The sequence below is a fragment of the Corapipo altera genome, unplaced genomic scaffold (assembly GCF_003945725.1).
Source record: "Corapipo altera isolate COAL_440 unplaced genomic scaffold, ASM394572v1 61242, whole genome shotgun sequence".
In the NCBI taxonomy this organism is placed as follows: Eukaryota; Metazoa; Chordata; class Aves; order Passeriformes; family Pipridae; genus Corapipo; species Corapipo altera.
The window spans coordinates 429,570-442,793 of NW_020885007.1; the positions used below are offsets into that span (position 1 = coordinate 429,570).

General features: G+C 47.1%; 1 long non-coding RNA gene across 1 annotated transcript in view; it reads left to right on the forward strand.

Moving 5' to 3' along the window:
* LOC113958799 overlaps window positions 1-8,377 on the forward strand; it is a 23,606-nt gene extending 15,229 nt beyond the window's left edge. Inside the window, exon 3 of the long non-coding RNA XR_003531630.1 lies at window positions 8,344-8,377. This is a non-coding gene — a long non-coding RNA (uncharacterized LOC113958799). The remainder of the gene's footprint in view (window positions 1-8,343) is intronic.
* The last annotated feature ends 4,847 nt before the right edge of the window (window positions 8,378-13,224 follow it).

A 13,224-nucleotide genomic window follows, 5' to 3' on the forward strand; every position in this document is an offset into this window, starting at 1 on the left:
AGGGGTATGCTTGTGTTTTGTCTCCCGCAGGACCCCTCTGACTTCCAGTACATTTGATGAAACCTTATCATGAGTGACACAGACCTGACACGCAATCCGATTCTGCATATGCAGAGGTTGTCCCTCAAGAATCCTGGGAGGAGACCAGTGAATGCTGAACAGCACAAGACCTGCCTGTAATGTCACATCAGGAAGACACTGTTCTAGGGATAATTCATTGTGTCTACTAACTTTTACAAACTGGCATAATGACTCAGTCACAGTGTGTATTTCTCACTCATATACCTTCTTGACCGCACCTGACATTGTGATTCATGTGACTAACAATACCTTTGACATCACTATAAGTAATCATCAAAGCATATCAATGTATCAGTAATAATTCCTATGTGCAGAAGAGTTCAACTGTGGCTCCCAGTGAACCTAACCAGAAACTGGGAGGATGATGCAGGATACAGTAAATTAATGACAAGAAATCATCATAATTGGATGGCTAATTGCTTTTATCATCTCTGCATTAATCATAGCAGCTACCGCAACCATGGTTACTGCTGCATTGGCCCATTCAGTGCAGACCATGCATACAGTGGCCAGTGTATTGGGTAATATGTCAGCATCAATAGCAGATTTTTTAATAATTTTTCTGGTTTTAATATTTTAAGTCCTCTGGAAGCTCATCGGACAAGCCTGAAGACAAGAAACCCAGGTCCTGACCCTCTTCACAGTGAACCCCATGTGTCAAAACAAAAAAGGGACCCTAATAAAAAGGGAATGCCAAAAAAGATGGGCAGACAAATCCTGAAATCAAACTCTGTGTGGTGTGCAGCCTCATTTCTTTCAGTGCCCATATTTGCCACCACTGCCACCACTGCCGCTGCTGCCGCTGCTACCGCCTTGGAGTAGCACCGCTAGTGGCTGCTGCCACTGCCAACCGTCACCACCATCCCGCACTCCCTGCAACCGCTAGCCACCGCTGCCACTGGTACTGCTGCTACCACCTTGGAGTAGTTGCTGCTTGGGACTACTGCCACTGCCTGCCACCACTGCTTGCCCTGTGCTACTGGCACCACTCTGCACAACAGTACCCCCCCCCCCCCCCGTCCCGTCTCTGCACATGACCTCCATCAGGACTGCGTTGCCATCTCTGTGTCATAGACTGAAAGAATGGTTTTAGGTGACATTCTTTTCTGTTATTTTTTGGGTTTCGTTTTGTTCTGTTTTTATCTCCATTTTTAGTAAAACTGTTATTATTTTCATACTTCACTTGAACACCTCATATATTCAAAAAAAATCGTAATTTGGGGGGGGTGTTGATGTTTCTATTCCATCAAAGGTCCCGCCTCCTGGGGCATATTGTCAGTAAACCAAGACAGTATTATTGGCTTTCCCAAAGTGGAGCATTGAGAGAAAGAGTGGAAAAAGAATGACAGTATTGAATAATCAATTTGTGTATTGCATATAGAACCCCTCAGGCATCGTGTTGTTCTATTTATTCCTGTTTATTTGGCATGTATTCCTGTATATGTATTTTCCATTCATAGATGTTTTTCTCAAAATGGGTTTGAAAACCAAGGTAGCTGTGGCTATGTTTCATGGGGTTGTAAATTCAATGCCTATAAGTCTCCTTTGGAATGTGTTTTCAGGGTTGTTTTCCTATCCCAACCTAAGCTGTTACCCTTGAAGGTTTAGTGATAATGACATCCAATCTGGGGGAGAAATGCAGGGGAGCATTTTTTCCCAATCCTTCACCGATTTCTTCTTTAGGTTTGCAACACCAGTTTTTGAAGGGTTTAAATTCCCTCTAGATGTTAGAGATACCTTACTCTTTGTGGTATGTTTGGCAGTTTGCGTTATTATGCTCTATCTTATGTATGTAGGTAGGACCAAGATCTATTGGGAAGGTGCCCAGAAGCCCACCCCAGGAGTGGATAGTTTCGAGTGGCATGGGTTATGAAAGGACATGGGTAAGTTCTTGGAGAATGTTTCTGCTCCAACGACCTGGAAGGTCAACCTTGAACAACTGCAGGACCCTGTCAAGGTGATGAGATCGGTGAGGGAAAAGTGCCATGGTGGATCTATGGAGGGGCAGCTTGTGGTTGCATGCAGAGCCCTGGTCACTGCCTACCTGTCTCAGTTTGAAGAGACTGGAAAGTTTGCTAAAGAGGATGAGTTATGAGACAAACCAAACTCCTCTCTCTCAACAATTGTGAATTCAAAATTAAGAGGTTTTAATAGAGGAAGTGTGGAAAAAACAGAAGAGATAACAACCCTTTATTAAAAGATATATGTATGTTGGCAAGAACAGTAACAGAAGACAAAAAAACCTAGGCAATAGTCCTGTACCCAAAAAGTCCCCTTCAAACAAAAGAAAAAAACAACAAAAAAATGTCTGAATGAATACTTCTCTGTCCTTTAGCGCAGTTCTAATCACAGTTGGCAGGGGGCGTTGCTGGATCACTGGAGGTGCAGAGCCTGCAGTACTCTGTGTTGACCTGCAGGGGGCACTGTTGGGTCTGGCGGTCACCACGCGGGGAGGGGGGTCTGGGGAGTGGTCTTGGGTCACGGGAGAAAGCCGAAAAGAGGATGGGGACCCTTTCCCCAATGGAAGAAAGGGGGAAAGGAAAACAATTTGCCCACACAAAACTCACTGTCGTCCTCAGATGACAGTGTCTCAAGACTCCTCCTTTCTTCTCTCGGTGAGCATAAAAACTCTGATGAGAATGCAGCAGGTCTGAGCAGGAGACAAAGACAACCTGTCCACAAGTCGAGGCCAACAGTCAGGGTTGACCAGGGCGGGAAGTCAGAAAACCCAACCTCCAGGCCTTCTCTCCAAAAGCACACATGCAAGACTCCGTCTCTGTCCCAGTGAGAGAACTGTGCAGTTTGATCTCTCCCCTCTGAGGAATGCCAGCAACCCCCCAAAAACTCCTCCCTACCTTCCCCCAACCTCCGATGGGCCATTCGTTAGGAATGCAGCTTGGTTGGTTAGACCTTTTGTAACGCTAATCGCCTCCCTTTCCAATCAAACTCTGTCTTTCCTACAGTGGGGGCAGGGGGAAGAAAAATTCTCCTGGATTTCTAACCTATAACACTACTCAAAGGTGCTCAGTATGGTGCAACATCTCCAGGAGGAAAAGAAAGAGAACAAAACACCTGACACCATGACAACTCAGAGTGTAACAAAACCAGAGGGACAACCCCAGTCAATGGAAGTTGCCTCTATCCAAAAGAGAAAATACAAGACCAAATCAGTTCTCCCAGTAGACAATGATGGGGAGGCGAGATCCTCCCAAATACCAGACCCAGAGCCAGAAATAATCACCGTATCCCTTTCATTTGATAATCTCTGCAACTTGCAGAAAGACATCACTCGACAACCGGATGAACCTATTCTCACCTGGTTGATTCAAGTCTGGGATCTTATGGGCAGAGGTGCACTACTTGACAGTAGGTATTTATTGCAAGGTATTTAGGATCCCTGTCTCAGCATATGGGTAATAACCAGGCGTTCATAAGGGAGTCTGAACCCCTTCATCTCTGGACACGGTTTTAAGAAGCTTAAGAGAGAGGTTTGTTTTCAGAGACAACCTGCAGAGACATCATCTTTGCACCTGGGAGACCATGGAAGAAGGGATTCGATGCCTGAGAGAAATGACACTGTTAGAGATACTTTTCGCAAGGGATGGGCAATCCAGTAGTGACTCCGACAAGGTCAAGTGTACATCACAGATGTGGTGGAAACTTGGACAGGCAAGACCACCCATATATGCTAATTTCCTGGTGACAATGCACTGGAAGGTGTTGCCTAAAAAGACCGTGGGGAAAAAGACTCCAGGTCAATTTAGTGTATAAGATAAAAAGAACAGGTCCTTTAATGAGGCCGTAGGCCCAGGGGAATACACACTGCATGCGCACACCCAGACAGTGGTTCTATGATAAGGTCCATCCAATCCCAGATTTATCCACCCCGGGTTCTGCCCAGTTCTGCCCCTTGACACACCCCTTCGGGAATTGGGTTTGGGGTCTTTGGGACCTCTTCTTCCTCATCTTCATCTTCTTCACAGCACGTACAGTCCTTGGAGTTCCTCCAAAGTTCTGGGCTTGAAGGTTGCTTTTTCTGTGTGATATCTCCTGGTCCAGGTCTAGGGTGAGATGTTCTTAAACAGAGGTGTTTTTCTACAATTCTACCTTGAAAAAAGACTAAACACACTACCGGAATTTAGAGGGATTGATATGAAATGGGATAATAGGGTTGGGTATGTGTAAACTGCTATGTTAAGGGTAGAGGATAAAATACAGCTACATTAAAATCTACATTTACTACACAACTACTTCTAAAATCTACAAAAGTTAAAAAAATCCAAAAAGCTCTGAGGCATCAAAGGAAAACCAAGAAACAGTGGGCGCTATGATGAGTAAACTCAGGACATATAATGAGATTGTCCATGCCCCATTACAGGCCCATATCTCTTCCGTAGAGAAATTATTTGTGGACCTCTGGGCAGTGAGGAAGTAAAAAATGACCACAAAAAACTCAGAAAGGAGTTTAAAGGGGGAATTGTCCATGTCTCACCAGTGCTAACTGGAGCCCCCGTTATCTGAAACAGGTATCCACCGGCTAGGGAGAAGGAGTACACCACACTAGGTAATCTGTGATTTTTCCTACGTGAACATAGGGAAGACATGAGTAAATGGGATGGAAAACCCACCTATGCTTTATCATCATGGACACAGAAGTTAAAAGGAAAAATGACCAGAGGCAATTCCATGAGGATGGATGTAGCTCCACTCTCGCGTGGGCAAGTCCTTAGAACAGGAGGGACGATAACATGTCTGATCCCTTGGAAGGGACCTCCTGTATGTACTCACAGAGAGAAAACCACAATTACCAAGAGCAACATTAGAGGGACCCTGCCTCTAGCCAAGTAGAGGCACAGGATAACCGTGTCTATTGAACTGTGTGGATCAGATGACCTGGCACATCAGACCCACAAGAATACAAAGCTTTGGTTGACACTGGTGCACAATGCACTCTAATGCCATCAAGGCATGTGAGGGCGGAATCTATTTCAATTGCTGGAGTGACAGGGGTTCTCAAGAGCTGACAATGGTGGAAGATGAAGTGAGTTTGATTGGGAAGGAGTGGCAAAGAAACCCCATTGTGACTGGTCCAGACCCCTCATGTATCTTGAGCATCAATTACCTGAAGAATGGATATTTCAAAGATCCAAAGGGACATCTGTGGGCCTTTGGGATAACTGTTGTAGAGACAGAAGGGATTAAACAGTTGAATGTGTTGCCTGGACTCTCAGAGAACCCTTCTGCTGTGGGACTGCTAAAGGTTGAAGAACAGCAGGTTCTAATTGCCACTGCAACAGTGCATAATCAGCAATACCACACGAACCGAGACTCCATGATCCCCATCCATAAAATGATCAGCAAGTTGGAGATCCAAGGAGTGGTCAGCAAGACTCACTCACCCTTCAACAGCCCCATTTGGCCCATGGGTAAGCCCAATGGAGATCGACAGTGGACTATCGTGGCTTGAATGAAGTTACCCCATCACTGAGTGCTGCTGTGCCAGACATGCTGGAGTTTCAGTACGAACTGGAGTTCAAGGCAGCAAAGTGGTACCACCACTGACATTGCTAATGTGTTTTTCTCTATTCCTTTGGCAGTAGAGTGCCAACCACGGTTTACTTTCACCTGGAGGGGCATGCAGTACACCTGGAAGCAACTGCCCCAGGGGTGGAAACACAGTCCCACCATATGCCACCGACTGATCCAGGTCACACTAGAAAAGGGTGAGGTTCCAGAACACCTGCAGTACATCAATGACATCATCATATGACGGAGCACAGCAGAAGAAGTCTTTAAGAAAGAAGATCATCCAGATTCTCTTGAAAGCCGGGTTTGCCATCAAACAGAGTAAGGTCAAGGGATCTGCCCGAGAAATCCAGTTCCTGGGAGCAAAATGGCAGGACGGATGCCATCAGATCCCAATAGGTCATCAACAAGATAACAGCAATATCCCCACTGACCAGTAAGAAGGAAACGCAAGCTTTCCTAGGTGCTGTAAGTTTCTGGAGGATGCACATCCCAGAATACAGACAGATTGTAAGTCTTCTCTACCTCGTAACATTCAAGAAGAATGATTTCTAGTGGGACTCCAAAGAGCAACAAGTCTTTGAACAGATTAAACAGGAGATTGCTCACACTGTAGCCCTTGGACCAGTCAGGACAGGATCAGAGGTGAAGAATGTGATTGTTAGACAGCAGATCAGTTATTATTGGGTCAGAACCAACCTGTGAGGAGTGTGTGTGAGTGGAGGGGGAAGGGATGGGTCAAACCTCACAGAGGTGGGGTGGCGTCATGTCCCTCGTGGCAACCCCTGAAGCCCACATAGGGAAGCCCCAGAGTAGCTGTCAGTCACAAAGAGCCCAGGAAAACTATAACACATCACACCTCCTGCAACCCCTAACCCAACCTCAGATTGGCAGGGACAGTGAGGACACTGTCCCTCACCCTGACCTGGAACCCCCAGAGTGGCTGGTGAGTCAGAGACCCCGTCTGGAGGATTGGCCATAGGGACCAGAGCAAATAAAACCAAGGGCATGTGTTTGCCTCATGTCATGACCCTGCCATTGGACTTGTGAGAACTGGTCTTCTTCAAGGTGGTAGCTACATAATTAAAGAACCCTATATCTATATATTAAAGTAAAACTCATAACCAATCCCATAAGCTGGCAGCTCCTGGGGTTGGAGTTTTACAGTGATCTATTCTGCAGCCGGGGAAAATGGTCCTTCTTAGAGCCTCTGGCAGAAGGTCCCTGGGGATACTCAAGGTTGACCACTTGGATTCTGGAACTGAAGGTACAGAGGGTCTGAGGCCAACTACTCTCCAATGGAGAAGGAGATTCTAGTAGCCTATGGAGTTCAAGTCACCTGGAAAGTGATCAGCACAGAAGCACAGCTTCTTCTGGTACCCCGACTACCAGTGCTGGGGTGGATGTTCAAAGGAAAGGTTCCTTCCACTCATCATGCCACTGATGCTACATGGAGTAAGTGGATTGCCTTGATCACGCAGTGTGCCACAGTCAGGAATCCTAATTGCCTTGAGGTCTTGGACATAATTACAAATTGACCTGAAGGTGAGAATTTTGGTCTGGCAGATGAAGAGGAAGAAGAACAGGTGGTACATGCTGAGGAAGCTCCACCATACTACCAACTACCAGAGGATGAAAAGCATTATGCTCGTTTTACTGACAGTTCCCGTCACATTGTAGGGATGAACTGGAAAGGGAAAGCAGCCTTATGAAGCCCCACACGACGAGTTGCAGAAGCTATGGAAGGACAAGGTGGATGAAGTCAAGTCACAGAGCTCAAAGCCATCCAGTTGGCTTTGGATATTGCCAAATGAGAGAAGTGGCCAAGACTTTACCTCTACACTGACTTTTGGATAGTGACCAATGCTCTGTGGGGGTGGCTGAACAGATGGAAGAAGACCAATTGGCAACATAAAGGGAAACCCATGTGGGCTTCTAAAATGTGGCAAGACATCGTGACCCAGGTAGAGAAGCTGATTGTGAGAGTCCACCATGTAGATGCACACCTACCCAAAAGCTGAGCAAATGAACATTGCAACAACAAACAGGCAGACTGAGCTGCCCAAGTGAAAGTGTCACAGTTAGATCTTGATTGGCAAGAGAAGGGAGAGTTGTTCCTAGCTCTATGGACCCATGATGCCTCAGGTCATCAGGGAAGAGATGCCACCTACAGGTGCACGGGAGACTAAGGAGTGGATTTAACCATGGAGTAAAGCCCCTGTGTGGTATGGTGGTAGACTGTTGCAGTCTGGACCTGGGTCCCTGCCAAGTCCCCGAATTCACACCAAAAACCTCCTCCCCTTATTTAAAGGAAAGGGAAGAGGGGGGGAAAAAACCCCAAAAGACTCAAACTGAACTAAAGCAGTATATATATATATATATTTAAACTTATATACAATTGCAAAAAAACCTATTTGCATATAAGAAAGAGAAAACCCCAACACCCCAAAACCAAAACAGAAAAACCGATATATGCAGATATACACAACTAATAGAGAGCTAGCAAACAAAAGAATCTTAATACTTTCCTTGAGAAAGCAAAACCGCACCAACACAGCCGCCGTCGCCTCCCAAGGCCTAGACTCTGGAGTCAGGAGCTCAGCAGGGTTGCCTCTCCTCTCCAACCCCAACGGAAGAGGTCTGACCTCTAACTTCCTTCTCCCTAGTATTAATACTCTTGCTTACCTAAAGAAATAGAATGGAATACTGGGATATGGACACTTCCTTGGTTTTGAGCTGGTTGCCAGGGAAGGCCTAGACCAAACCATCACACAGATGGACTAAGTATAGATAGGGGGAGGCCTGGTAGATTGATTACATCACACTTCCGCAAACTCGCCAAGGTAAGTGCTATGTGCTCACCATGGTGGAAGCAACCACCAGATGACTGGAAACATACTCTGTGCCTCACGCCAGACTACCATCCTGGGCCTTGAAAAGCAAGTCCTCTGGAGACATGGTACCCCAGAATGAACTGAGTCAGACAATGGGACTCATTTCAAAAACAACCTAGTTAGCACCTGGGCTAAAGAGCATGGCATTGAGTGGGTATATCAAATCCCCAAATAATCAAATGGTTTGGATTAGTCCTGCCTCAAGCAAAAGCAAACCCATTTGTGGGATTGTTTTTGCTGAAGGACCAGGTTACACTTGGTGGGTAATGCAGAAAGATGGAGAAACACAATGTACACCTCGAGGGGACCTAATTTTTGGGTAAACTGCCCGTAACACTGTACCTGTATGTACATATTTTAAATGTGTATATAATTGGAATATATATGTATGTGTATAGTTGGAAAGTTCAAATCTGATATAACATGATGGTATGGAAAAAATTTGGTGTGGATAATGTTATGGTTTAGCTAAATGAAGGGTTTCTTGGTGAATTTTTTCATATCATCATGTGGTTTTGGTGAAGCACGGGGGACACATCCCCTTTCTTCCCCCATGCAGGGCAGAGGGCGGGGAAAAAATGAAGGGTCCTGCTGGGAAATACCATGAGAACTTAGTAGGATAAACTTGCTACCAAGACCAGAACATGATCTCCCTGGTTCCTGGGGGTGCAACTGGGAGGCGGTTGCCGACCACTGTGTCCCTGGAGCTGCCCCACACCCCAGTTTTGCGGTTCCCATGCTGGGCAGGAGCACTTCTGTTCCTCAAGGCCACCGGCCCTTTGTGTGTGGTGAGCTGCTGCTGCCACTGCCACCACTGCCACCTCAGGGTAGCACCATTTGCACTGCCGCTGTTCATCGCTGCTACCTCTGCCACTTCTGCCACTGCTAACTGCCTCAGAGTAGTGCTACTTGCACCAGCGCCACTCTGCACACCAGTACTCACCTCTCCCCCCCCGGATCTGCATGTGACCTCTGTCAGCACTGCGTTGCCATCTTGGTGGCATAGACTGAATGAGTGGTTTTAGGTGATGTTGTTTTCTGTTATTGTTTGGTTTTTGTTTTGTCCTGGTTTTTCTCTGTTTTTAGTAAAACTCTTATTAATTTTCATACTTCACTCGAACGCCTTGTAGTTTCAAAAAATTTCATAATTTTGGGGGCTGTTTCTATTCCATTGGAGGTCTCACCTCCTGGGACATATTGTCAGTAAACCAGGACAGCTTCTTATCTGGCTCAAAACCCAACTTTTAACCTCCAGTGGTGGGTTTTCACCCCCTCTGTCTTATGTGAACCAGAGGTTTTGACATCACACACCCAGAAACTCTCCTCCTCCCCTTTGGTTGCGGGGTGACAACCTGGTCCCAGCAAGGTACCCTGCTGCCTCCACAAATGGCCAATTGTTTTGAGTCATTAACCATTACCATTCCAGTCTCACAGAGGTACCCAAAGCTGCACAGAGTACTTGACGTAGGGACACATCAGTAAAGTGTAGAGAAGGACAATCACCTCCCAGGTGAATATTTCAGGTTGGATGTGGTAGGGGGAAAAAAGTTTTCCCCCTGGAGTTAAAAAAAATGGTAACTCCCAAGGGGGTGGTGTCACTTGATGTGGACCCAATGACTGCTCCTGCAAAATATAAACATATCACAAGCAGACCAGAAAAGCTTGATCTTGTACTTGTTGCAGAGTAACCATGTTCTAAAGCCACAAAAAGAAGGGGCAGGAGTCCCCTCCCGGGGGGCCATGGTGCCCTGGTCCCCCAGCCCCCCAGATGGGGCTGCAGGAACTTGGACCATGTGTTGGTTTAAAAGTTAACCAGCAGGGGAAATGAACTCAACTCAAAAGAGAGATTACAAGTCAGAATAACAATTTAATAAAATAATACAATAAGTACGACCACACAGACAAGTAACAGGCCCTAACCCACAAAGTCCAAATGTACAACCCAGTACCCCGGGGCACAAACAAAGCGGTGCTCCCTGGGCCCCGCCTGAACCCAAAGCAAAGGGAGAGGGGAAAAACCTGTTGGTGGGAGAGTTGCTGCAGTCCAGCCAAAAGTGGTGATTGCAGTCCAGCCGAGGGTGGTGGTCTCAGTCCGGCTGAGAGCAGTGAGCTGCAGTCTGGTTGAGAGAGGTGAACTGCAGTCCTCCTCTGGATCCCACGAGTGGTCGAAAGGTTCTGAAACTCTGGGTTTATATATTCTCCAGTTCACCCCTTATTCTATGCCATCCATGTCATGCCCAAATTAACCCCCTTAAAAACTATGTCTCCTTAAAACTATATACATATATATATATACAATGAAACATTACAGACCATTCTCACTCAAAATTAGGTCCCCTTGTGGTACACAACATGTCTCCCCATCTTTTTGCATTACCCACCAGGTGAAACCAGGTCCTTGAGCAAAAACAATCCCTTGAATGGGTTTACCATGCTTGAGGTGGGACTAATCCAAACAGTCTTCCCTAACATTCCTCTCATATGCACCACGGGGACTTTATCTCCATCTACAGTATGCAAAGGTTCTGATTGGGCAGGGTCAACTCGATTTATGGAGCCTCGGGTGTTGACCAACCAGGTGGCCTTTGCTAACTGCAGCTCCCAGTGTTTGAGTCTCCCCACACAGTGCCTTCAGGGTGGTTTTCAACAATCCGTTGCACCGTTCAACTTTCCCAGGCACTGGTGCATGGAAGGGGATATGATATGTCCACTCAATGCCGTGTTCTTTGACCCAGGTGTCTACAAGGCCATTCTTGAAATGGGTCCCATTATCAGACTCAAATCTCTCCGGGGTGCCGTGTCGCCACAGGACTTGTTTTTCAAGGCCCAGGATGGTATTCCGGGCAGTGGCATGAGGCACGGGGTATGTCTCCAGCCATCCAGTACTTCCTTCTACCATGGTCAGTACGTAGCGCTTGTCATGGCGGGTTTTGGGGAGCGTGATATAGTCAACTTGCCAGGCTTCCCCATACCTGTACTTCGACCACCGTCCACCATACCATAGAGACTTCACCCGCTTGACCTGCTTGATGGCAGCACATGTCTCACAGTCATGGATGACCTGTGAGACAATGTCCTTGGTTAAGTCCACCCCTCGGTCACGAGCCCATCTGGATGTTGCATCTCTCCCCTGGTGACCGGAGGCATCATGGGCCCATCGAACCAGAAATAATTCTCCTTTGTACTGCCAATCCAGATCTACCTGAGAGACTTTAATCCTGGCAACTCGGTCCGCCTGTTCGTTGTTACGATGCTCCTCATTAGCCTGTTTCTTGCGTACATGAGCATCTACGTGACGGACCTTCACACTCAGCTTCTCTATCTGACCAGCAATGTCCTGCCACATCTCTGCCGCCCAGATGGGTTTCCCTTGGCGCTGCCAGTTGGCCTTTTTCCATCGCTCCAACCATCCCCACAGAGCATTGGTCACCATCCATGAGTCAGTGTAGAGATAGAGTCTTGGTCACTTCTCTCGTTCAACTATATCCAAAGCCAACTGAACGGTTTTAAGCTCTGCAAACTGACTTGACCCACCTTGTCCTTCGGTCGCTTCTGCAACTCGCCGTGTGGGACTCCATACGACTGCCTTCCATTTTCGGTTTGTCCTTACAATGCGACAGGAGCCATCCGTGAAGAGAGCATATCGCCTTTCATCTGTTGGTAGCTTGTCATATGGTGGGACCTCCTCAGCCCGTGTCACCTACTCCTCTTCTTCTTCAGAGGATAGTCCGAAACTCTCACCTTCGGGCCAATTGGTGATAATTTCCAGAATCCCAGGGCGATTAGGATTCCCTATCCTGGTTCGCTGTGTGATCGGAGCGAACCACTTACTCCATATGACATCGGTGGTGTGATGTGTAGAAGGAACTCTTACCTTGAACATCCAGCCCAGCACTGGCAGTTGGGGTGCCAGGAGGAGTTGCACTTTGGTGCCGATCACTTCTGAGACAACTCGAACTCCTTCATAAGCAACCAGGATCTCTTTCTCAGTTGGTGTATAGTTGGCTTCAAATCCTTTGGGACATGGTTGCTATTTTGTTAATCACCTCCACTGGAATTAGACGGCGTCCATCTTGCCACTTCACTCCTAGGAACCGAATTTCCTGAGCAGGTCCCTTGACCTTACTCCGTTTAATGGTAAAACCAGCTCTTAGGAGAACCTGGATTATCTTCTCTCGTTTCTCGAAGACTTCCCCCGCTGTACTCCCCCAAACAATGATGTCATCAATGTGCCATAGATGTTCTGGAGCCTCACCCTTTTCCAGTGCAGTCTGGATCAGTCCATGGCAAATGCTGGGACTGTGTTTCCACCCCTGAGGCAGTCGATTCCAGGTGTACTGCACACCTCTCCAAGTGAAAGCAAATTGTGGTCTGCACTCCACTGCCAAAGGAATGGAGAAAAAGACATTGGCAATTTCAATGGTGGCATACCACTTGGTTACCTTGGACTCCAGTTCGTACTGGAGCTCCAGCATATCCGACACAGCAGCACTCAGGGGTGGTGTGACTTCATTGAGTCCACAGAAATCCACCGTCAACCTCCACTCTCCGCTGGACTTACGCACTGGCCATATAGGGCTATTAAAGGATGAACGAGTCTTGCTGACCACCCCCTGGGTCTCCAGGTCACGGAACATCTTATGTATAGGAGTCACAGAGTCTCGGTCGGTGCGGTATTGCCGACGGTGCACTGTTGCTGTGGCTATTGGTACCAATTGTTCTT